The 26,163-nt window shown below is 36.9% G+C and overlaps 1 protein-coding gene across 1 annotated transcript in view; it reads left to right on the top strand.

Moving 5' to 3' along the window:
• USP7 (ubiquitin specific peptidase 7) overlaps positions 1-26,163 on the top strand; it is a 71,709-nt gene that overhangs the window by 1,193 nt on the left and 44,353 nt on the right. The window lies entirely within an intron of this gene.

Genomic DNA, 26,163 nt, shown 5'->3' with positions numbered 1-26,163 from the left:
TTACCTACGTATCCAACAAATTAAAAACAATTTTGGGCAAGCGCACAGTGGGATTTTATTTCATAAGCAAGGGGTAATCATCACTCTATGCTGTGTATACCAACGGTATTTGACTTGGAGGTCAAAAACGCCAAACTAGTTAGATACCGTTTAGAAGGTCTGGTTGTGAATGCAGATATTGGAGCGAACAACAACAAACACAGTCGCCGACACCAGGTATTTTCCGTGAGTGGTGTGACTGTTGATTTAGCAAATGTGGGTTTTTACTTTAAAATACACATTGAAATTATGAATAAAAAAGGCTGTTTTAGGGGAAGTTTGTCATAGTGACTGTGAGACTAATTTCAGAATTAGAAGGTCATTACTTAAAGCCTTCCTTTTTTAAACATAAAGCTTTATTTCATAAAATAATAGTTAAAACTTAGGTACTGTTGGAGTGACTTTGTCTGTTTTTCTTGTTTTAGAAAAAATTCCAAGTTGGCATTTTTATAGTATCTGGCAAATATATACAAGGGACTGGTTTTTAAAAAAATACCTTATATTTGTGTGTATTTATGCACGTTAACATCCTGTGGAATATATTCTCCAGCAGATTGTTTGATAGCCCTTAGCAGTCTAACCTTTCCCAATATTCACATCCTTTAGAATACTGACTGTATGTAATGTATCTTTGTTTTTTTTTTTTTTTTTTTTTTTTTTTTTTTTTTTTTTAATGGGCTTGATGCTCTGCTTTTGAACAGTTTAAGGTGTTTAGTACATGCTTGGATTGTGTCGCCTCTGTCAGTGGGAAAACACTGACACTGAAATATAAGTGGAAATACCTTTGATGTTTGAGCGAATCTTATGCTAGTGGCCATCTCCACCCGGAAGAGTCTGTGTGTATATCAACACTGAGAAAGCATTATCTCAGAAATCTATTTGAGTTTAGTTAGGCAATGCACAGCTGGTTCAGAGTGATATTATTAATTTACTAGTCTGCAAGAGCTTATTTAACTGTCTATTTTTGCAATAAAATGTTAGGTTTCAGAGCTTTTTGGAATGCTTGACTTTTCTTGAGGAATTGGTGTTAAGTTTACCAGATTGGTGAGGTTAGATTTTCACTACTTTTTTTTTTTATTAAAAGTTTGTCGTACATATGTATTCATTTATTGTACAAATCAATGTCTGTCATGTTATTATATAGGTGTTTGTGCTTTAATTTAAAGCAGCGAGGAAAATATTTAATAACATAATTAACTTACTTTTAATGTGCATAAAACAGTGTCAGATGCCATTCTTTGCTGGGTGATCACATCAGATTTAGGAGGTATGTGAAGAATGTACAGTGGAAAATTGCACATCTTGATTTTGAATTACATGAAGGTTCACTTCTGTACACAGCTGTACTAGATGAACAGTTTTAAGTGAGTGGAATAACTGTTTCAGAAGTAGTACTAGAAGTGTGGAATTAAACTCTTCTGAATTAAATTAGATGTGATATTTTGAGTGCCTGCTCTCTTGTTCCTTTCTCTGAGCAATTTACTCTTCCTTGACCATCTTTTGGGCAGTTGGTATAAATGAGAGTTGTACAAGACAGGGCTATCAGACTTCAGGAGAGAGGAAGACATTCGCTTTAAAAAGGAGTAGTACTTAATCTATGTAGCATAAATGGAAGAAGCTGTGATAGCTTTGGTCAGGGGCAGGTGTCTGCTCTGGGGGACTGTGTGTGATATAAGCTAGCCCACTTGCAGTACTTGCTAGAATGATGATGTATTATGAATTGCCTTTTTTTGTATGTTTAGTCTACTGTTACCTGTGGATATTGTGTTTGTACTGAGCTTTATTCATATTAGCGTATGGCAGCAGTGATGCATGGAGACAGAAAATTTAAATTTACAAGGTCTGCTTAAAAATACTTCCCTTTAGTTGAAGGCAATTGCTTCTGTAGCTGAGGGTAAAAGTTAGACAAATGCATCATTTGCTGGTGCTCGTTCTCATCTCCTGTACCACTCCGGCAGTTTGGCAGCTCTTTGTGACTATATAGTGATCAAAATTAAAAATAGAATGTAGTTTTATGTAGTTTAATTTTTAATCTCGTTCACACTGCAGCTTCATTAGTGTTGTACGAACGTGATGAGTTTGGCACAGTAGTGGGAAGGAACAAGAAGGGCTGCTTGAGCTGGCGTGGATGCTGACAGTTACCTTGGCCAAACAGTGTCAGAAGTAGTGGATTTGGTATGTACCCCGTGTTCATTGCTGCATAAAAGCACATGTTTGTAGCCAACATGGACGCTTGTTCATCAAAACAGACTGGGCATACGGACGTGAGCCTGCCTCAGTTTTAGAACTAACAGCTTGTGACAGCAACTAGTAAATTACCCTGTTCAAATTCTGAAGAGTTCTAGTTGCCCATAGACTAACTAAATTGGGGGGAAATAGAATAGATTTTTTTATACTGAAAGTTGCTTTATTGTGCAAGAATTACACCTACCTGTTTAGTTACTAGTGAGTTGTTCTGTAAGGTGTAATTGAATCTCAGCCCAGATATGGTATATGTACTTCCTCTGTAAGTTCTTTGAGCAAATATATCTAACTCAACATCAAAGAACTTGGCTTAATACAAATCTACAGTTGCGTATTTCATACAGTGCTTTCAGTCCCTCTGTGGAAAGTCTCTTTTGCAGCTTAATAACTGTAGCTTTCCCTTGCTTATAGATTGAATCTTCCTCTTTGTAGTTGCAGCTCTTTGCCCTTAGTTGTATGCTTGTGTTTCCCATTACGGAAAAGGAAAAGCTTGCTTTTTTTTTTTTTTTTTTTTTTTTTTTAATGTGGCAAGCACACATGCTTACCAAGAAAGTATCTTAGTCTTCGAAAACTAGGTGATTGGTAATTCCGCTTACACGCTTAAGTTTTCTTTAGATCAGCCTTAAATCCTCTCAGAGCACTGCTGGGTTTTTTGAACTTCTTGCTAGTTAGGGCAATTTAGAGTTGAGATTTGAATTCCAAGTGAGTTGACACAAGATATTTAGAAAGAACACGAGAAAATATTTTTGACATGTTGTTCTGTGCATGCATATATGTCAAAAGTTTAAAATTGCCCTTTTTGCAGTTTCTATGCAATTGAAAGTTTATACCTAGCTTGCTCTTTTCCCTGATATTTTTACCACTACTACCAGCATTTACTAGATTTCTGCCCCACCGTGTAATATCAGTTTTGGATACATTAACTTTTTTTTTTTCCGCTTGTCTTCTGAATGGTTACTTCCCTCTAATGTTTTGTCCTCATTGACATTCTCAGTTCCTGGCAATTTAATACAATTTGCATGCATAATGTACTGTTCATTCAATTTTTTTGCTTTGGATAATATAATTAATAGAACTGGTTTTGTGGATGATGGTCCTCGTTTCAGAAAGAAATCCTGCCCTGGCTATCAAAAAAAATTTTATTTATTTATTTATTTATTTGGAAGGGCTATACAAAACTGTCATGTGAAACTTAACTCTGGGCTTTTTAAAATCATTGGAGTTAATACAAGTCTGCTTGCTCTTTATCCTGCTTCTCTGCCTTTTTTCTGAAGGCCTGTCTTCTATACTGTCTGTCTTCTGTATTGCTTCTAGCCAAGTGGTGATAAAATGGGATGGTATGTTTGAAAGGACAATATCCAGACTAAAGTTATGTGAAGATGGGTATTTGCTTGTTTATATGTTCTCCTTGCCACTTCCCCTCTCCAGCCTTGACATTTTTCCATGAAGTGGATGATGCTCATATGAGGGGAGATAAAAATGCTGATGCAGCAGACATAACCAAAATCAGTTGATGCTGAGGTTTAATGTCTATACCTAAGAGTGAAGAACTGGGCTCTTGTTCCACCTTTCAGTAATACTTAGCAACTCTGGAAATGGCACACTTGGCCTTGGGAAAAGATGTGTGTTGCATCATTATCCAATAGCTGTTCGGCGCCAGCTGAGAGCGCAGCATCGGTGCTTTGCAGAGAGGGCTGTAGCCAGGTTTGCTCTTCATGAGCAGAGTGATAAATAGATGGTTAAATTTAGTAAACTTCTGTGAAGGAGAAGTGAACTAAGTGAAATATTGTAAAATGTACGTAGAATTCAGAAGGAAGTAGCATACTGTTCAAGATGAATGATATACATATTTTTATATCAGACTTCTTTACTCCGTTCAGTTGTTGCATGGTATTGACTGAATTCAGAACAGAGGTAAAATCGGCTACCTGTTGTTACTAGGTCACTGTCCTGGATAGTGTAGCGAATCATGTATGTAAAAGTAATATAATGCCAAACTTTAAGAACACAGTTGGAGATAGTTGTTTGAGACTGTTTGAAATGAATCAGTTTCATACCTGCAGAATAATTTGTCACAGGTAAATCTACACAGTGCTTCCAGCCTGTAGCAGTTAGACCAGTTTAGCCGGTACATCTTGCATGACATCATTTGATATTTGGGGTAAGGGTGAAAATGAGTTGGTTTAGAGTGTGTGAAGCATCCAATTTTTCTTAAATGATTATAAACTTAAAATAAGCCGTTGTTTTCTTTGGTCTGTGCTGTGAGGTGTCCTAGATTAGTTTGTATCTAGTGTCTGTTACGAGTTGATTGTGAAAGAGTAAAGTATTGGATGGCTTGCAACAGAAGATATGCATAATCCACAGCAAGCGTCTTTCTTCTCAAATGTATTATCTGTGTTAATACATATAAAATTTGATATATACTGGTTTGACATTATCAGCAACATGATTAACATTTATTGTAAGGTGCCTTGGCAAGTAGACGAGGGGCTGGCGACTGGTGTGTTATTAGGTTATTAAATATGCAGAGTTGTTTTTCAAGAACATTTTTATTGGTTACTTATGTTATTTAAAGTATTTTGCTTAGATGTTTTCAGTGTTGTAATTTGATACACTATCAAAAAGCTATGTATTCATGGAATAAAAGTGCACATAATCACTGGCAACTGCTGTAGCATAATGTATCTGTACATATTGTTGCAGGTTTAGACTTAACTCTTAGATTTTAGTTTTTCTGCTGAGCCTTTTTTTGACCTAGGCTTGCTGATTATAGTAAAAACAAGCTCTGTAACTTTAGAAGCATCGAGAGAACAGAATGGATTTTGAATGACTTGCCAGCAGAGAGAGAATGCTCAGCTTGGAAGTACTGTTTTAGTCTAGTTTGAGTTTCCTTTGCTTCGTTAAGAGGCTGAGATTTTGTCAACTAGAAATAATTCAGCTTATAACCAACTCTGGAAATTGATAGATGGATTTTGAAAATGATTAAACTGTACTGAATATTTGCAGTTTGGCAAAGACTTTTTTTTTGCATAAAAATACGTTTTAGCGCATCTTTTGCCATAATACCTAGGGATCTTTGGGTTACTCTTCAGAATGCAAAAACACATTTAAAAACTGTCCTGTGTTGGACATAATATGCGGCTAGAACAACACAACTCGATAGTTTGGTGTAAGAACTTTTTTTTTAAGTAAATGGTAAATTTTGATAAAACTCTCAAATTCTACGATATAATTAGTGTAGCATATCTCAGTTTGTTGTTAATTGATATTTGGCAGCTGTTTTAAACATTACTGAAATAAGTTACTCTTGACTCATTTAATCATGGGGATTTAAACAAAAATATCATGCTTTGTAGTGACTCTCCAAATATTCTAGAAAAATGCAGCATTCAGCATCTGCAAACCTGGAGCTCTCTCTTACTGCAGTAGTGAAGCTCCGAATGCACGCTCCTCAGAGGAGATGTGGTGCCAGGAACCTTCCATTGAAACTGAGGAAGAGAAAACACCAGCACCTCAGCTTATTTTTGCGTATGCGCAGGTAGATAGACAGTATTCCACACTTCAGTCCTGAACAGCTTAAGGCTTTCCGCATCGAAACCAGCATCTTGACTCACACTCTGAAGTATATTGCAAGCCAGTAGAAGACACTGTTGATAGTGAGCTGAAATGTTTTGTGAGAGAAAAGTTCCAAAGCAGTTCCTAAAACTATTGCAAAAGTTGTTTGCATCTTAGGAGAAGTGATGATCTTTTTAGTATAATCATACCAGATTGATGCTTATAAAAGTATAGGAGAACGTAACTCAGAGCTTTACATTTTTTATCTTAAGTGATTGACTGTATTAATACAGAACTCGCTTTAAGAATGCTTGCAGGTTTATAGATTTTAAAACCATTTTTCATAATTTCTCTTTTCCTGGTGTAAATTCAAAAGGATGTGTAGGAGTGTCATTGGTAAGTGTTTACCATAGCTTTAAGCTTGGCCTTGTGTTTTCACAAGGTACAACAGAAAAAGAATGTTCTTACAAAATAAGAAATATCCAATTGTGCGCACACATCATTATTTCCAACATTATTGATGGACATATTGATAAAAGTATGAGGATGCAAAATCCTGTCAAAATTTGGCAAAAGTTTTAATTCTAAATCCATCACGGTGGATCAATGTTATTCCTTTTGAATACATCTTTAGATCATGGATCAGTGATATAAACTTATTTCATAAAGTGGCTAATTCTTGAATGAACGATGTACAGAATTAACATTTATAGTGAATATATTAGTAATTGAGCTAATACATTTAAACATTATTTAAGAGAAGTTAAATTATATTTTTGCTTCTTTTAAGAAAAGAAGCCCAATTCCCGATGTAAATTATTCTGTGACTTTATTGTTCAGGTTTATTGCTTTAGTTATATATTGATTTGAAGATATTTTACTGTTTCTTGCAAATTTGTCTTCTCTTTTAACCTATTCTGTTCATCAGGCTTGATGCTTTGGTTTACACACTGACTGATCATGTAGTTGCCCCTTTCATAGTTGTAAAGGGTTAGTTTGGGAGGCATTGGATCTGTGTTACTCTAAAGGATTACAGGGGTCTCCCTGTGGAGCAAAGCTGTGCAATTCCTTTACTTACCAATGGATCTCTGCCTGGGAAGTCATCTCTTGATAATGGCATAGATTAGTATTGAGCCTTCAGGTTAAGGGAGAAATACTTACTTGCAGGAAAAAATGAATGCAGTTTCATGTTTGGCAGTTGTGTGTTCATAAACAGACCTATTTATCTTTTATTCTATCTGTTCTACTTTGCCAGAAAGTCACTTTGTGTAGCTATACCATGAGTCCGGTGGCTTCTGCAGACTATTCACTGTGCAGCTGAATGAACAGCTGTATTGGCTCAAGCGAAGGGAAGGGTCTAGAGGTGTGAATGCGTTTGAAGATTCTGAGTTGGCATTGGCACTGAAGAAATGCAAATGGAACCACAGCATCTGTCTTTAGACCTGTAAACTTGGGATAAAATCACTTCAGCTTTATTGGTCAGTGACCTCTCTTGGTGGATTAAGAAAACATTCTAACTAATTCTTTAAGACCTTTCAGCAGCCTTCAGTATAATGAACCAAGAGGTGTTAACATTAATGCCACAAGAGACTGAGCCCTAAGTGATTCTATTCGGTAAGTTTATCTGTTGGTCTTCTAGCAAATTGTGCATGCACCAGAAGCATCTGTATAAACATACATTGCAAATCAATAATAAAGAATAATCTACATTTAGGAGCTTTGTGGCAGCTTTAAAGAGCAAAACTAATGTCAAATCCCAAACAGTACTGGGCTGCTTGAGGTACAGCATAGTCAAAGTCTGAATGGAAGTCGCAGGACCCTTCCTAATGGTTTATTTACCCATATGTGTGAAAACATACTTTTGCTAGTAAAGTTTTACAGATAGCATTAAATTCAAAATGGAGCACAGCAAAGGTCTATTTTATGTGAGAACATTATTATCATTACCCAACTTCTGCTTAAATGTAATAGCATGAGCACGTTCACACATAGCAGATCTGCGTGTGAGGCCTCTGTAGTCAGGGATGTTGGGCATCTCCCACGTCCACGGCGTGTCTGTAACTGGTACAGTCAGATGGCTGTGCAGCGGTCCAGCTAAGAGTGTGCAAAAAGGGATGATTCTAACCCTAAAGTGCAGGGCAGGTCTTGAATTTTGATTGGGCACATTATTTTAGTTATTCTTTCAGATGACTTCTTAAATGCTCCTGGGAATCAGGACAGGAGTTTGGGTATAGTTCTGTATAACACCGCCCTAGAGAAAATGCATATTCTAGAGGAGGTCTCAGCCTCTGCCTTTTGCCTCCTCACTGGTACAACACAGTTGTAGAAGCACTTAATAAATCAGATGAATGAAGAGATCTGAGTTTAAAATAACTTTCTTATTTGGGGTTTCTTTTTAACCTTGATTAGTTCACTGATCTTGTTTACTGTTTGGTTCCACAAACAGTTGGGACAGATTGAGTGAAGAGGCAGGAGGGATTGAAAACTCTAACGCCTTTAATAATGTTTCTTTGCTTTTCTTCCTCTTCTCCCCACACCCTTGTATTCTATTTGATGCTGGGTCTTGTCTTCCCAAGAAATGCATTAGAAGACAGGGATCTAGCAAAACTTGAAGGAAATGCATGTAATCAAACCCTACAGAACTTTCAGTGCTGGTGCAGTGCCTGGTCTTAATATCACAAAAATTGTGTGTTGATCAGATGCAGACCACTTCTGGGGGTGGTCTTCTCCCACTGCAGGCCTCATTCTCAGTATCCTCTTCCTCAGCTACTCCATGTACCTAAAAATAGTCTCTCACTTGAAGATGCATCCAAAGGATCCTTCAGCTTTCTCTCACAGACTAAGTGGGCTACTGTTTTCTGATTTCTGTATGTACTAAAATATCAAACAGTTACCTCCAATTATAAGCTAAATTTATTTAGTGGGTTTTTCCAAGCCCTTGTCCAAAATAGCTTTTTTTTTTTTTTTTTTTTTTGGTATTTTCAGTCCTCATCAGCACAGTGATAAAAATTTCAAAGTCACATTCAGACAGCTAACTGCCTGGCCAGCTGAATGGTTCTAATTTAAACAGGAGCTACTGGTTTATGAAATGTAATTGGACACAGAACAGTTTGCAGTAGACCTGTTGGAAGAAATTTCAAGTTAACTTGTTTTGTTATTGGCAAAATTTATAGGAAAATATGTGCAAATTTGGTTATTTTAAATTCAGTTTAACTATACCTTGTGTTGTTAGCATTATGGTCATAGGTTAGACTCGGGAATATAAAGCTGGCTTAATGCTGAAGCTAAATAGTAAATAAGTCTAGTTAGTATAGCTTGAGGAAAGTATTGTCAGAGATTAAGATAAGTGGGTAAATGTTAATTTTTGATCTCTAATGTACCTTGAGATGCATATTAACCACCTGAGATGTATGCTTTATTAAATCAAAGGATAGGTGTACAGTAAAGGTATTTGAAGTTTTGACAGGATACAACTTTTGTAAATAAAGATTTGTGTTTGTGCTTTCTGATCTAAGAACATTTTTGAAGTAACTGGAATTGTTGAGTAATTTACGGGTCATTTCTACCCCCACCGTTTCATAGTGTGAGCTGCTAGTTAATGCTAGTTAAGGCAATGATGCAGGTGATACAAGTCAGCTTTATGCCATTGTATTTCCAAAGTGAGAGTGAACTAAAGGTGGTGGAAGGTGTGCTGTTGGGGGAAAAAAAGAGCTCCTAGAAAGAGCTCCCTACTTCCAAAATAATTTGTCTGGCCTCCATCCTGGTCCAGCTCAGAAGAGAGCCTGGAGAAGTAGGCAACTGTGAATGGCCTGCAGTTATTTTTCTAGTAGAATAGCTTATGCTTAGTTGAAGCCATGCCTAGATGCTCTTTAGATCTGAACAGGGAAGAGGCTGTTTTTTTCCTATCTGTTGCCACTGCGAAGACATCTAACTTCTGGCTAGGCAAGGAGTAGTACCAGTGCTCAAAGGGGTAACACAGAATTTTTAACACTGTACAAAAGTCAGATGTTCAGTTTATATTCAAAGGATAACTATGTAATTGATTATATTGATTTGGGCATGAATTTTCTGGGAGCTGGAGCACTTATCTTGCCCTAACACATTTCTCCCCCATTTAAATTCACTCACTGAGGTCTGTAAGTGTAGGTCATATGTTGTGGTTGAATATATGCAGGGTGCCTGCCAGGATCTGTACAGAAGTTTGATCTGTCCCTCTGCTGTTTGCTAGTTTGATTTGTCCCTCTTCTAGTTGCTAGGAGCAAAAGAGATTTTAAGATGATATTTTAATGTTAATTCAATACTTTGGCTATTGACCTATGCGTATGTTTTAACCACTTGCTCTCTTGTAAGGTTTAGGAGAAAATAAAAATAACTGTAGATATGTGGCTTGTCTTAATGGTGAGAGGTATCTTCTCCTTTCTCCAGATATTTTTTTTTAAACCGGTTTTTAGATATATTTTTCAGGCAATGATGATCAAATATAAGGATTAGAGCTAGGCTGTCAGAACTATGTTGAAATGCGTGTTATTATTACAAAAAGTAAGAAAGTGATAGTGTAGACAGCAATATGTGCCACTGGCAATAGTGGCTTGCCTGTGTACATCCCATATATGCTATGATTTCCCCTGATCCTCCATTTATTTCTGAACAAAACTCAAAAATGCCATTCTAGTCTTGAAAATGCATGATGGCCTAGGACATGTGCTTCAGAAAGAAATGTTGTCCACTGATTTTTCTGTTTCTACCTTAAGATAAAGCATCACAAAGGTTATGAACCTGCATAGGCAGGGATTCTGATTGATAGGTGTTGAAAAACTATATTGCTGGTATTCAGGTTGCTGCTGGATAGGTCTCCAGCCAAAATCTGCCTATATCAAGTGTACTAGCATGTGACTAGTAGTAGTGTAGTGGTCATTTCTTTCATCCTAAGAAAAGCATTCCTGTAAAATGACTGCTCTGCTAAAATAAAAATTTCTGGTGAGTCTGGCATTATTCTTTACTTGTAGCACAGAAAGTTAAAAGCTGCTTTTTTATTTGACTCCGTTTTGTATTTATTTACATATTGGTTAAAATTGATAATGTAACAAATTAAATTAAAACTTTGCATGTCCAGCAATCTTCTTCATGCTCAAAATGACATTCTACACAAATATTAAATATTTCTGCATTAAAAAATATGTTCTTTTCCAGGTAAGTAAAGTGTGTATATATATCCCTAGAGCAGTAATTATAACATGCAGTTAGTACAGACTCACAGACTGGTTGAGGTTAGCAGGGACCTGGAGATCGTCTGCTCCAGTGCCCCTGCTCGAGCAGGGTCACCCACGGCAGGCTGCGCAGGACTGTGTCCAGACAGCTCTCGAATATCTCCAAGGACAGAGGTGCCACAACCTCTCTGGCCAACCTGTTCCAGTGCTCTGTCACTCTCACGGGAAAGAAGTGTTTTCCTTGTGTTTAGACAGGACTTGGTGTGTTTCAGTTTGTGCCTGTTGCCTCTCGTCCTGTCGCAGGGCACCACTGAAAATACAGCTTAGGCAGTGCTATCATTTAGCAGTCTGTGTAACAGGGTTCTTCAGGATCCCATACACAGATCTTATAATTTTTCTAGAGTGCTTTGTATTACAAGGTTTTAGTTTGCATATGTGCAAATGTTTTTTTGGTTTTTTTGTTTGTTTGTTTGTTTTGTCGGTTTGTTTTTGAGGCATTTAGTGAATAGATCTGGGATAAATTCCTTTCTTTCCCTAGTAGGGAATTCAGTATTCAGATGAATGCTCCATGGACAACTCAAAGTACAGAATGAGCCCAGAACTACTGGGCCTTAGAAGATAGATTATAGTTTCAGTAATTTGAAATGTGGTCAGACTACAAGAATGCTACCCAGCAAGATCTGAGTTGTATTAGGTGCTAAGGAATAAACACTTTTGGCATTATAATTTTTACATGTATAATGTTCCTGTCTATCTGTGATGAGAAACTGTATGCTAGTATCATTGTGGAAAAGAATCAAAATAAAATACATTTTTTTCCAGAAACTTCTTAAAAATACAAATTTGGCTCTGAGCACTGCATCTCTCGGCAGCTATGATGGCAGAAACAATAACAGAATCTAAACCCAAAATACTTATTGAAAGGTGTTTTGCTTTGTTCTGCAATCATAATTCTGTGTCAACACTTTGAAGCAAATATTTTAACAGAACAGAGGGTGTGCAGTGGTTAGTATGATGAAGCAACAGCTTTCGTGTTGGGTTGTGCAATCCATTACAAGTCGTTGGCATACTGTTTCTGCCCTGGTCCTGCAGTCTGGTTCTTGCAGTGGCTTCCTCACTCCTGCCATACAGCTGAGTATCCGTTAAATCCCATGGCCTTGCCTTGAGAGGGGAATCCTACAGCCTTGTAGAAGATCCCTAGCAAAATAGCATCCTGCAGATTATCATCTGGATGTTTAAAGCAGTCTCCTGTTTTTCTAGGCTATCCAAGCCAAAGCTAGGCAGATGTATACCCACTGTACCTTTTGTGTGTGTTTATCTCTCTGCTTTTGTGAGCTTCTTTGGTCTTAGAAGGGTGCTGAAAATGTGTCAAGAGTAAAGAGCCACAGGAACATAAAACACCTGAGCTTGGCCTTATGAACTAGAACAAATCAAGACGTGCATGTTTAATTTCTTTATTTTTGTGTTTTTATGATCAAAGAGCGTAATAGGAAGAAGAAAGTGTACCTGCTGGTTAAAAATATAGACAATGTATTATGTTTGATTGGGTTTGTGAACAAGCTGAAACTAGTAAAGACTCTCCTATTATATGTAAGGAGATAAAATTTCCTTTTGTGCATCTTAACTGCAAAAAGTATGCCAGTGTTATTCCTACCCTGATAAACTCAACATACTGCCACTTACAGGCACCTGTTTTTTTTTCTGATTTTGTGTTTTTTTGTTGGTGGTAGTGGTAAGTGAAATAACTGAATACTGTATCAAAGTGGATTTTCTTTTATTGCTCTTTTTCTGATCCTTGAGTGCAACTTCTCTTTCTTGATAATCTTGGGGAGGGGAAGGAGGGGAAGAAAAGCATTCTCTTTTCATTTTCAAGTCTGTTTTGTCTAAATTCTTTATTGTTTTTGTATCTCTTATTATCCTTTTTGCAAAAGGACGACACACTTTTTCCTTTTTTTCCTGAAAGTTTCCTCTGTATATACTCTAGTATTCTTGTACGAATAAAAGTTGCAGCTAAGTTATTACTGTTTCTGTGAATTGACTGTCTCTAACCATTCTTAAATCTTTGTCTTATTCTGTCTTTGAGTGGCAACATCTGGGGCTCATTTAAAGTTTGGATCAAACCTGAAAATAATGACATTTAAACTGGAGCTCTTGGCTTAAGTTCTGGTCAGTTTAGGCTACTGAATAGTGACTTTTAGATGAAAAGTTTTCAGATGATTCACACTGATTGCAGATTATTTTTTTGTTGTATATACTTCTGTTTCTTGAGCAATATCTCTTAAATAAATTCTGTTTCTGAAAGAAGTATACCCATATAGATTCTTCTTTCTTAACGGAAAAATATTTTGAGAAAAGAATCTAGAGTTTATAGAGGGCCAGGAATTAGATACTGGACAGTTTTTGGTATGTCTCTATCTTTAGATTTATTTCTCTCTTCTCTCCTCTGACCTGATGCCATGCATAATCTCTCTCCACCCTGGTCTGCCAAGGAAAACTCTTTGTGTGCAGTTTCAAATTCACTCAAAAGTGGTCCAGGAAAAATAGAGGGAAGGTGTGCCCAAAACATTGACAGCAGCTGTGGCACGAAAGGTACAGCAGGAAATGTAAATGGACCAGGTAGATCAAAAGAAGAGTGTGAGTTGTTAAGGGTTGTGTTGCAGCTGTGTGCAAGCAGCCACCTACTTTGTGATGACGACACCAGCCACAAATGATGTATATTATTCGAGAGAACTTACGGGACTTACAGGTTTCCTGAGACAAAGGAAGAATCAGTTATCATTAGTGGAATAAGGAATTTGAGATAAAACTCAGTTCAGTGGCAATGTTTATGTCATCTTCTAGCCAGAGGCAAAGCAGGAAGATGGTAGTTAATCTTGGAAGTCTTCAGAATTTTCTTCAGATGAGTGATGCTAGCAATAGAGCAAAAACAGAAATAGTCATCGAGATTTTCCAGAAAGAATAGAATATTGAGATTGGGAGTATATTTGTGGAATTAGGATGTTTTGCAGAGCATACAAATATTTAATTCACTGGATGACATGCAGTAGTCAGCTGTATAAAAGACATTTCAAGTCTGTTTTGTTGCATTTAGGCTCTGAGAGCAGTTACCCAGAATGCTATTGAAACACAATTTTTCTACCAATTTAGTTTTTCCTTACCATTTCAGGGTAAAAAGCTAAAGCCTTTTTAAAATTAAAGCTTTAACATGAATGTCCCGAGGTAAGGAGCTAACTGTATTTCGCTGTATATGGCATGACCGTTTTTATGTGCTACATCCAGTCATGTTGAGGTAAGGTGAGAGTACAGCAGGTAGAAGCAGTGGCTCTTACAAAGTCAGGAGGAAATTGAATGCCTTTGGGGGGGAAAAATGTGGAGGACATAAAGTGCTTTAGCGCAGGAACGAGTTGGAAAGAGGGTTATGGTGAAATAATTACTTGGGATGGTGACACACATGGGAGCTGATGAGAGAGCTGAAATACGCAGGAGCCCCAGCAGATAAAACAAACGCCATCTGAAGCAGCATCCCTCCACTTGGCCTCTGCTTGGTTGCACTGTAAGATGAAATCAAAATTACATTGGTGGAAGGTCTTGGTTTTTTTGAATGTGACTCTGAAGTTACTGTTTTTAAAATAGTTGTTTGCATTATTTGCATAAACCACATATTTTTGAAGTTTGCAGCTGCAAATGTTACTGTGTGATGTGTGTGGTTCAAGATGCTGGATCTGTGATGAAGAATTGTGTTAAAAGTGATTGCTGCTTTACAAGATTTTGTGTTTTATCGGTAGATATTTTTTACTCGTGTTTGTATTCCAAATAGCATGATTTTGGAGTCTTGAATTTAGTTGTTCTCAGCTAATACGAATTTGGAGGGTTACACAGTAGTTTGATTTATTTCAGTGCATTTCTCTCTATGTTTCAAAAGATAAAGCTAACCTCAAAGTGTGTGTACTGTTGTGTCTTTTTTGTGTATATATCAGAGTAGACTTCTGATTGTGTTTAACAAATGTGAGGATTTGACTACCTGGTCCTGTGGCGACCTTTTTTGGCACCAAACTTGTAAGCTGGATATTTAAAACTTGAATAGGTCTAATAAGAAAAGCCTTTTTATTATTTCTTGAATCTTTTATTTTGTTTTCATTAAAAAAGACTTAAAATTGCTGACAGGAAAAGTGATAAAATTGTCAGTGGAGTGTTTACCTGAGGATTACAAAATTCCTGTTCTTCTAAGAATTCCTTTGTAAATAATGGAAGCTAATATATGAGATTCCTTGTTTCCTATATGTTACAGGTCTTCAGCTGTGATTCTTCTTTTGAGCAAAAATGTTCTTTGTATAGACAGTATCAAATAATTAACACAGTTTACTACCAGTTTGGTTTCTGCTCATTAGAACATTTTCAGTATAGTAACTTACATTTTCAAGACAGTAGAGAGAAGCTCATCTTAAAAAATACTTTACGACATCAGCTACCTTTTTCTCAGAGGCTAAATAATTATCAGTCGGTATTAGCACTTGGAAGAAAATGTTACTATCATAATGGAAAGGGAAAATGAAGGTTAAGTCTTGTTTAAAAAGAGGAAAGCCTAGACTGTTTTGAAAGCTAATGAGTCTGTTGTGAAGACTAAGGAAGATGCTTGGTTCAGTCCTGTGTCAGGCTGTTCAAATCATTTTAACGATTGCCAGGCTTTGGACTGCAAAATACAAGACCAGGGGTGTCAGTGAAGTGCGGTATTGTAGGTGGGCGCTCTGCCAGTGTGAAATCATTTGCTATTTCTCATGTTTGGCTCAGTGAAATTTTTGTAGAATACTGAGGAGTACTAACAGGAGAGAATAAAAGATTTAGCTTGTTAAATAACAACCTGAAAAACTCCTGGGAACTATTGTCTTTCAGGAATTTGGGAGACTGATGGAGAATAGAAAACTGAAATCTGTGTCTTACAGAACAAAAAAGCAGTTTCTTGCCCAGCTCATTCTGAGGCATTCTAATTTACAGTTTGAATGTGTTTTTTCTTGTTTTGCTCCCTCTCAGGTTGTTAATTTTGGATGAGAGCATAATTAGTTTCTGTTAATTACAGTGAAAAGTGATGGTAGAATTAACCCAAAATGTATATTTCTGTAGTGAGACTCTCCTAAAATCAGTATTTATCATTCAGTCTGAAAGCTGGGTGCTAATAAACTTACAAAGTGGTGAAAACTGAATTGCAGCAGAAAATAAAAATAATGACTTTACCAGCAGTGCTTATTGCATCAGTATGAGGAAACTTCTTAAATGATCCTCTGTTAACACAACACACACACATGAGTTCACGTACAGCACTTAATTAAACCATTCTTCATGTTCTCTTTGTTGCCATTTTCTCTACGGTGAATCTAGACTTGTAAAATTGACCCTGAAATGAGGTTAAGATTTATCAGTACTGGACAGATGCAAGAGTTCAGCTCTGCCTGCTGCTTTTCTACCACAGCTGGTCTGTGATGCAGTTCTGTGTGTAGCGCTCGCATGAGAAGCGAATTGTGGGGAACGCAGACGTTTCGTTTTGTTGCAGGGCAGAGCAGTCCCGATCTGGATGCAGGGCTCGACTTGGGGCCTGAGGCCCAGCTCCCTGAAGATGTGCCATGTTGTCATGGGTGCTTCTTTTTATTGAAGAGAAAGTTGACTTTGATATTTGGTTATTTTGAGTATGAAGTGCTAAATACTCATGTAATAGGATTTTTTTTTCACCGTAAAGTTTGTAGACAATCTAAAATTTCTGAGTTATGAATCTTGGATTTTTTATTTTACTCCATTCTTTACAAAATTTAGGCTGGTAGTGGATTTTTCAGTATTAATGGTCAAAAGGCTCTTATGAAAACCGCATGTCTTTATGAGAACAGCCGTACTGAGTCACGCAAAAATTTTGTTTAACCCTGTGTCTTGTACTTTGCCAGTTGCAGATGCCTATGGCAAGAGCATTAAAACAGGGTAGAAGTGGAGTGTTCATTTCCCTGCTCTGCTCTCCCTGAAGGATTTCTGAGCCTTAGTAGTCTACTTCCTTGTGTTTTAATAGCTTTTGATGGGCTACTCTTACATTCGCTTCTTTGCTTTTGGGAGTGAACGGGTAATAATATGTGCTTTGGACTAGTTCATTTTGCTTCTGCATCTTGAATACCGAGTGCAGTCCAGTTAACAGCCTTCTTTCCTTCATTGTGAAAAGGTATGGTAGAAGTAAGAAGGTACAGAGAGGAAACTAAAGATCATCAGACCCCAGATGGCTGCTATAGGAATAATGAGTTAGTAGATTAGGGTGCTTCTGCCTGGCCTTGGCTTCCCTGATAACTGAGGAAAACTGAGGAAAGATAGGATAGAAGTCTGGAGAGCAGAAGTGACATGAGAAAGCGAAATAGAAGCAATTAGAGATCTCTCTTCCAATTTGAGAACTAAAGTCCATCAAATGCAGTGATCAAAGGATAGGTTGAAAATAAAGAGCAAAAGAGATACTTTGTATATCACCGTTAAACTGAGGCACTCCTTGCCTGGGATGTTGCAAATACTGAGGATTTACTTTAGTTTGAAAAGTGGGGACCTTAGTCGTAGGGCATGGTGAAATGCGGAAACACCCATCACAGCACCTGAAATCCCAGGACCAGAAGTTGCTGGGGCCTGAGTGACACTGCTTTAATACTTACTCTCCTTGTTCCCATTTCCCTTCCCTGGCCTTGGCCTCCGCTTCCTTTCTTGGTTAGTGTCAAACACAGCATGCTGTGTGATGTGGGCTTTTTATTTTTAACTGGTATAACTGTCTTTGAGCTTTAAGGGGCTGGTAACGTGTCTTGGCATCCAGAGCATCCTTTGACAAAATGTTTCAAATGCTGTGCGTGCTGCATGAAAACAGATTTTCATTTGTTTGCTTTAAACCCGTGTTCTGGGGTTTTGTTTCATTTACTGCTCCTTATATTGTGAATAGAAAATAATTGTTCAATGTTTTTTCATGCCACTTAGAATTTAGTTTTCTGTCATAGCTTTTCCTCTCCACATAGTCTTTTCTCTAAGCTGATTATATATAATCTATTTTCTCTGTTCTCATATATAACCTGTTTTAACTGAAATGCATCTGTTGAAAAAAATTCAAAATGTCAAAATGTAAAAATACCAAATCAGCACACAGAGCATCTTTTACAACATGCTTTACAAAAGTAAACAGTATCTTTCTGCTTTTCTGTTATAATTTGGATTGTTGTATTCAGTGCACTGCATTAATTAGAATCCGTAGTAGCGACTCCTTTGTAAAAGCGCCACTTCAGGAACAGTATAGTCAGCGACTGCGGTTAGTGGGGCCCAAGATCTTCCACTTACACATCTAAACTGAGCAGTATATTTGCATGATGTGGCACAGCATAGATTGTCACTGTTGTGTACCCACACAATGTTTTTATGCAGTAAAAGGTAGGACTACCAGATCAAGCCTGTAGGAAATGTTGTTTATGATTTCATGCTGCTTTGCTGTATTAGCCATCTTGCAACTACCAAATACATTTTAATAGTTACACTATCAGGAGTTATTTTTTGTTAGTATATTTACTTACTATTTGGCAAAGAAGCCTGAATTTAAACTTGTTTGTGTTGTAAGGAAATGCTGTTAATTCCACTTTTTTTTCCCACAATTGATTCACATGATTTAAAGTTATTCATCTGAATCTGTTTTTGTTTGCCTTTCCTTCTTCTCACAAAAGGCTAGTGCCCAGAACTACTAACTTACCTGTAACAACCAAGTCACCTGGAACAGTGCTTTACGTATGCATTTTTATGCACTTCAAAATGTGTAACAAAAAAGAGGTAATACAAGGTCAGCACTCCAATGATAAAAGGTTACTGAAGATAACAGAAAGCAATGCTGGGATGTTAGATCTTAGGTGTAAGGTGTCTGATGGGTGTATTTTACGGTTTCTCTAGTTTTGCTGGTTCTGAGTGTTCTGTTAATACTTTTTTCTTACAGAGCCTTGGTAGGAAGATACTGTTAACCCTATTGAAAGATAAGAAATGAGGTGAAAAGCAGGTTTTCTTAGTGTCAGTGTAAACTTCGGTGCAATGCAAAGCCTGTATTGTTATACTATCTTGTTCTCTGATGGAAAATTACTTTTGCATTTAAACTCTTAACATGGGCAGATCAACTGCATTCCAACAGTTTCAGAAAAATGTGTTGGTGTTGGAATAAAAGATCCAGCGTGTCTGTGCTACCGTTTTGTGCTACTGCTAGTGTGAGCAAAGCTCAGCATATTTTAAGACAGTTTTGAAGCAGTCAATGAAATTAGCATTTGATGTAAATATGAGTTCATACTAAAACAGAATTTTAGAATCTAGGGTAATGGTGAATAATGTTTTAACTTTTTGACCAAGTACGTACACAGAATCATTCTGCTTTTGAAGCTATTTTGGGCAAGCCATACATATAATCATATTAACCTTTTCTTCAAGAACAGTGCGGTATCTTATGTTACTGTCACAAGAGAGAATGTTTTGCTGCCTAAGTATATAGCAAGCCTTAAGTTATAATGTTTATCTTAACAGATATACCCCCAAACTTTCTGAAACTGGTAAGTATAGTCATCCAAAATGATACAGAAATGAGTTCTGAAAATGTATGTAGCTGGCCAATTACTAAAACTTTTGCTGTTTCAGATGCTGAAGATGTTTACTTTTTCTATATTCTCAGGAAAAAATGGAGGGAGGTGAGGTAGGCTAGTGGGAGCATGATTGGCAGGTTTATAACACACTGATACTACTATCCAAATAGACTTGCTTAGTTATTGTTCAGTTGTCTTTTTAAAAAAAACACAAAAAACGTGATCACTGCATTGAATCGGAATGAGAATAGTATCTCCTATAAACATGGGTGTTCCTGTAGTACTTGCTTCTAGTTGGGTGTATCATTTTATCCATGTGTCAGAAGTTTTGTTTTTTCTTTCTTTTTTTTTTTTTTCCTTTCCTTTGAGTAGTTTTGCAGCCTTTCTAGTGATGATTGCAGAAGAGCTTAGTTTTTGTTGTTTCAGAGATAAGACAATTACTCAGTAGAGCAGTAAAACATAGACGGGTGTGATGCTGGAAAAATACATTGTTTAGGGTGTGTTTACTAGGTTGGGACCAAGTGCCCTGTCTTCAGCAGAGATGTAATCATATTACCATCTCTGGAATGTGCAGAAACAAGACCTAACAAGTTAGGAGCGTTGCTTCAATAGCCTTGCTCTGGTAGGTAAACTAAGAGGAGAACGTAGTGCAAGCCCTGTAGTTGCCATAATAGGCCATGACACTTTTGATGTTTCAGCCTTTCCTTATCATGGAAGAAAATAATCTATCTTGTCAACGGTTCTATTTACCATTTTTCCAGTATTAGGAGTTGGAACAGGTCTTCCTTCCATTTTCCTTACTGGTCTGGTAGTTTTTAGAAGTGTAACCTAAGCTAACAAAGCTCATCAGACTAAGAAAATGAACTGTGGAATGGTTTTCAGCAGACCTTCTCTTGCCCTGATGACTGCGGAGGAGCTTATGACACTGTAGAATGGGTAAAAACAGGTTAGTGAGGTGGATGAATTGGTCTTTCTAAAAATAATAATATCACTATATTGAAGAAAAATGCATACTGTGCTGTTGCCTGCCCCAAGTTATTATACACCTAGAGCTTAAAGTATATGAAGAATTTCATACAAGTAAATGAGAATGCTGTCAATAGCAACTGCTTCAGCAAGAGTATAAAGTCGTAAATATGCCAGGTAATTATACGTGTGTTGTTAGTGTCCAAGCTGAACTTTGGTTCAGGCAGTCTTTCATTTAACACTGAATTATTCATAAAGCAATGAGTTAAACTGCTGAAAGCTGGCAGTAATTTAGTTGCTGTTTGTTTTGGTAGATTTAGGGGGGTTGAGTTCTTAAGTTGCAGCTTTTAGTCCACTAAATTGCTTATACTACCTTAAATGCTTTATACATGTCTATAAGAAGTTAGTCACCTTTTTAATACCTAAAATTTTGTTTTGTAGAGTGCGATCAGTATTGTTATCTTTTTAAAGATAAGCAGATTAATAAGTTACTCCAGCAAATTGCCAGATTTACAGAACAAGTTCTGTCTAAGCTGTTTGCTCTAAAATATTATTTTGTCCATGAAGTTACATTGTACCTCCTTTTTCTTTTCAAATAAAGATAACTTCTCCCCAGGATAAAGTTTCAGATACTATTTGCCTTACAGACGTGTATCTTTCATGGTATATGTTGTTTAAGGTTGAGAAACATTTTATTCAGAGTAATAACTTCTTTGTTTGGTCTGATAATTTAATAGTGATATAACTTAATATGGTCATACTTACTGGATTCGTTAGATGCATTGTCACAGTGTAAAAACACTCTCCCTATCTCCCATTTTGTCAAATTGTTCTCTTTGGACAGGTAGACATAATGATAGGAATGCAAGGCAACAACAGTGTGACGATGGAGCAGTGTAAGTGGTGGCTGCAGCATTACTGTCTGTCTAGTCATTGTTGTGTATTTTGCAGGCATGGCAGAAACGATGAGTCTGCTTCTAGGAAGTTGTCACATCCCAGTGATGTTTTCCTCTTCATTTGCTGTCTTGTATAGCATTGGTTCCTGCTGAGGAGGATTTGCAGTTCACAGCCAATAGAGTAGTAATTATTTGTTTCAGATGACAATTAGAGGGCAAATCTGTGTAATAGTTTCTAACCCTTCTTTTTCTTTTTTTCTTTTCTTTCTTTTAAAGGACTGACGTTAGTTACTTGCCTTTTTGTCTTTATTTATCTGTATTGGCTTTCTACCTTTTTTCTTCTAAATTTGCTAAAGCAAGTTAAAAGGTTTGAGGAACCGTAAAGTATGTTTGCCTAGCTCAGGGTGATCTGACTTCCTATGCTCATGACACCTTTCTTCCTTAATTTGCAAGCTTGCCTCTTGATACTTCTCTGGAAGCCTCATCCCCATAAATCGCAGTCTTTGTCCTTTACACCTTTCTTGTTCAGAGGTTTATGTCAAGTTGCAAGTACTTTTCAACACCAAATCAAATAAAGAAAAGGTAATGAGCTATTTAAAAAAAGAATAAATGAAATGAAAGCAAATTGTCTGTCATTTGTCTAATATGAGAAATAACTTTTTATTATGAATGCAAATAACATGATTCTACAAGTCAGGGAAGCTGTGGCAGCAGTGAGTCTACACCTTGACATCAGTTTTTACATTGCTATGATTGTATCTGCTTCCCTTTCCCATCCTCTCCTTTGCGTTGGCCAGCTTGATCTCCATCTCTTTCTCTGTTACTATTTTCTCTTTTAAGAATATTTTAGGTGGATTGCTTTATTCTCAGATGTTGTTCAAAAGAATCATACTACAGATTTTTTTTGGATACTACTTTGGATTTTCATTACAGTAATCTAAGACTGCCTTAAATGAAACTATAGCACACTCTTCATTTAATTCCCTTTCTCCTATGTCCCTGTGTGCAGTTGTGAAGTAGTGTTCCTATCCTAAGTGCAGATAGGAATTGGAAGCAAGATCTTCTGTTACTTTGAAAAGACTGAGTTTTTTCAGAGCAAGCAAGTCTGGACTCTTTCTTTGCATCAGAGAAATAACTCTGGAAACTTCGGAAACTTCTGTTTTGAACAATTCTAGTTTAAAATTTAATATTGTAAATTAACTTTGTTCAGGTCATAGAGTTGGAAACTTACTTGGTTATTTTTGTTGCATTTTTAAACTCCTGTGTCCTGGGAATAATGCTTATTATTCTGGCATTCAGAGCAAAGGTTTCCAGACTTTCAGAGAAATAAGTCACTGGAAACAGGCAGATTTTCATGTGAGCTACTCGTATAATTGAACTAGTGAACCATTCTTTTATGCAATGGACTTCCTGCAGGCCACTTACAGACCATAGTCTGGGGAATCTTTGCCACAGAGAGTTGTGAAAGAATCTTTCTGTGTTGTTTTTTCTAGTTAGACACAGGTATTTACTCTCATTTGCATTGTTCTGAGTTGCCTGTTTGCTTTGCTTTCAAGAATCCTCCTGCTGTAAGGTTTACTGAATGAAGTTGATCTGTCCTTCTTTGTATCACCACAGTTAACTGCTTCAGAAAGCATTGCATTTACTGTTTGCTTTAGGATTTTTCATTTTTTTATTTTGATTGTACTCCCTAATAGTTACAATAGCAAAGCTCTACTTAGTGGGATGAGGGGTCATAGATGTTTAAAACAGTGTTTGAAATCACCATGTAATTTTAATATTTTTAAAGCTCTTCTTCAGTGATTGGAATATATTCCAAAACTGAGTTAGATGCTTAAGCATAGTGGAGACTAGTGGTTCAGCTGGGCTGACAGACTCGGTATAGTTTTATCTGCTTCAAAGTAATTCACTGAATTCTAAGAGTAAGATGTAAAACTTAACTTGTAGTGTTTGTTCAGTGTATAATTGATATCCTTTGATGCCAGTGTAATTTAACTGTTCGAAGACTGATTTCAGTCACTTTTCCCAGTGAGATTTATGTAGCCTGCCTTTATTTTTATCTGTTAGCACCTCATACTTTGACTCAGTAAGTTCCTTTTCTCAGTGTTTTCTGAAGCTTGATTCAGCTATTGGAATCCTCTCCCCCTCCTGAGTTGAGGATTGCGTTATTGTGAATATAATATTGTGAAGCCTATCCTCCATGAAGTCATAAGAACTAACATAAGATGGGTGATAAAAAAACTGATCTAACACTCTGGGTTTTTTAATCATCACTGGACATATTATTCAATAAAAAAAAAAAAAAAAAAAAAAAAAGACCCCCAAGAAACCTTTTGAAAACTTCTATGAAGTTACAAAGGCTTTGGTTCTGGAACGCCCACCCAGTCCAGCAGCAGGGGACAAAGACTTGTGCTATCAGTTTTCTCCCCCCTAAAGGCAGAGTCCTAGATAGGAAGTTTGGCACGTCAAAGTCTTCAAGTTGCTGCTAGCAGTGATGTGACTTTTCTTGGGCCTGTTATCACTACAGTTAGTACAATTCAGTTGTTGTTTTCTGGGATAGCTATGGAAGTTCTACGTGGAAGTTTAGGCAAACCTTCTGTAGCATCATGTAAAAGTCTGCAGTACTGGTAATTTCCGTCATAAAGCTGTTCTTTGTGATAAAATGTAAGTAAGACTTTAGCGTCCCTATTAACTCTGTTGTGGTCTCTCTACCTCAAATGAAACAGAAACTTTTCAGAGTCTACTGAGGAGACTGCTTTAGATTCTCCTCTGTGGCTACTAGATCCAAAAGTTAACGAGCAACACTGTAATCTTTTAAATTTTGAATAATTGTTATGATGTGAATAGTGGCTGAAATCTATAAAGCCAGTAGCTCACTGTCTTCATTTTTGAGCTAGTGTCAGTATTCTGCCGTAATTGAATTGCTGCAGTGATCAAGTCATTCTGTAGCTGTTTTCAGTGCATGACCACAAGCATATGTTTACTGTTTGAACGAACAACTTATCTTAAATCTTGCAGATATTAAATTCTTCAGCAGTCCTATCTTGCAACAGGACTTGCATCGCTCCAAAGACCACGTGATTGCAGATGAAGTATTTCCTGCTTTGTTGTTAATGGTGGCAAACTTTGAGATTCACTCTGTGTAGGTCTGAAGCATCCCAAACAATAGAACTAGCAATATGTCTTTTAGTAACATTAAGTGTATCTTACTAAACCAGGTGAGCCTAACTGAACAGCTTTTTTGAGTGCACTTTTTAAAAATCATTGATGATATTTTCCTTCCTTTGTGCTCCAGTATCTTTCTGGTTACATATAGGAATTTATCTTAAACTTGATTTCATTTCAGTATTCAGGATCTTTCAGTAAATAAACAGCACTGGAAGAGGTTGCCCAGAGAGGTTGTGGAGTCTCCTTCTCTGGAGATATTCAAAACCTGCAGGGATGTGATCCTGCCTAACATACTCTAGGTGACCCTGCTGAGCAGGGAGGTTGGACTCGATGATCTCCAGAGGTCCCTTCCAACCTTACCCATTCTGTGTTTCTGTGAAACGAAAACTTTTTTTTGCTCTAACTTAGTAAGAAGTGGCTCCTCTTTGGATGCTATGTAACAGAACCTTCAAACCGCAGAGCACCTTCTTTAGACACTTAAAACTGGAGATGGTTGGTTGTGTGGCACTTCTTCTCTTTTTATTTTTTATACAGTGATTTGGGTGGATAGAAAGCTGTATATAACCCTAAACCCTTGCCCTCCCCCCCCCCCCAAAAAAAAAAGAAATAATTACCACAGTTTATCATGTTGCCTTGTGTTCCTGTTTCTAATGAACCAATAATATGTCTGCATGGTTTTAGGTATTACATTTTTTGGAGGCATAAAACAATTTAACTGCCCTTTACATAGTAGTCTGATGGTATTTATCTAAAATACTGGTAATGGAAGATACATGAATTTAATATTTTGCAGTGCCTCATTTCAAAAGTTAGACTGATACTTACTGACTCACTTTCTGTTTTGTTGTATATTTTTGTCATTTACATTAACTTTTGGTTGATTAATATATTGTACCTTTAATTTATTCTAAGAATACTGTCGAAGCTGAGTATTCCTGGTCTAGGAGTTGACATAAAGTGATTAGGGATGTTGACATGGTGTAGTTTAAGCTGCATTAGAAACAGCAGTGTTTGAAGCAGTGTGGTTGTCAGTAAGGTTTTCCTGGCTGGTCTGGACAAGTGGTTTTTTTTTTTTTTTTTTTTTTTTTTCCCTTTTTTATTCCTTCATCCTGTATTGTTAGGAGTACAATTTGTACAATTTTAATAACTCTTTAGCCTTGTTCTGCTTGAGGCTAAGGAAAACACGTTTCTCAATTAAATCTTGTTATGATTTGACAGTTCTTTCCTGTGAGCTGTTACAGACAACAGAGAAAAATACACTTTCAGTGCTTTAGTTGACAATAAACGTTGTCATACTGTTTGCTAGTAAGATCTTTTAAACGAGGACTGTGTTTCATTTGTGCTAAGCATTTACTATGATGGTTGTTTTTTATTAGAAGTTAAAAATTTCTTGATTTCCTTCCCTACAAGCCAAAAACAGTATTTTCTGGGTTCCATATCTAAAAGCTATGCTACTGTTCTTTGTGCAAAATGTATGTCAGTATGTCA

Source organism: Rhea pennata, chromosome 15, assembly GCF_028389875.1.
Source record: "Rhea pennata isolate bPtePen1 chromosome 15, bPtePen1.pri, whole genome shotgun sequence".
In the NCBI taxonomy this organism is placed as follows: Eukaryota; Metazoa; Chordata; class Aves; order Rheiformes; family Rheidae; genus Rhea; species Rhea pennata.
The sequence above is the reverse complement of the archived record's forward strand: the minus strand, read 5'-3'. Positions and strand labels throughout refer to the sequence as shown.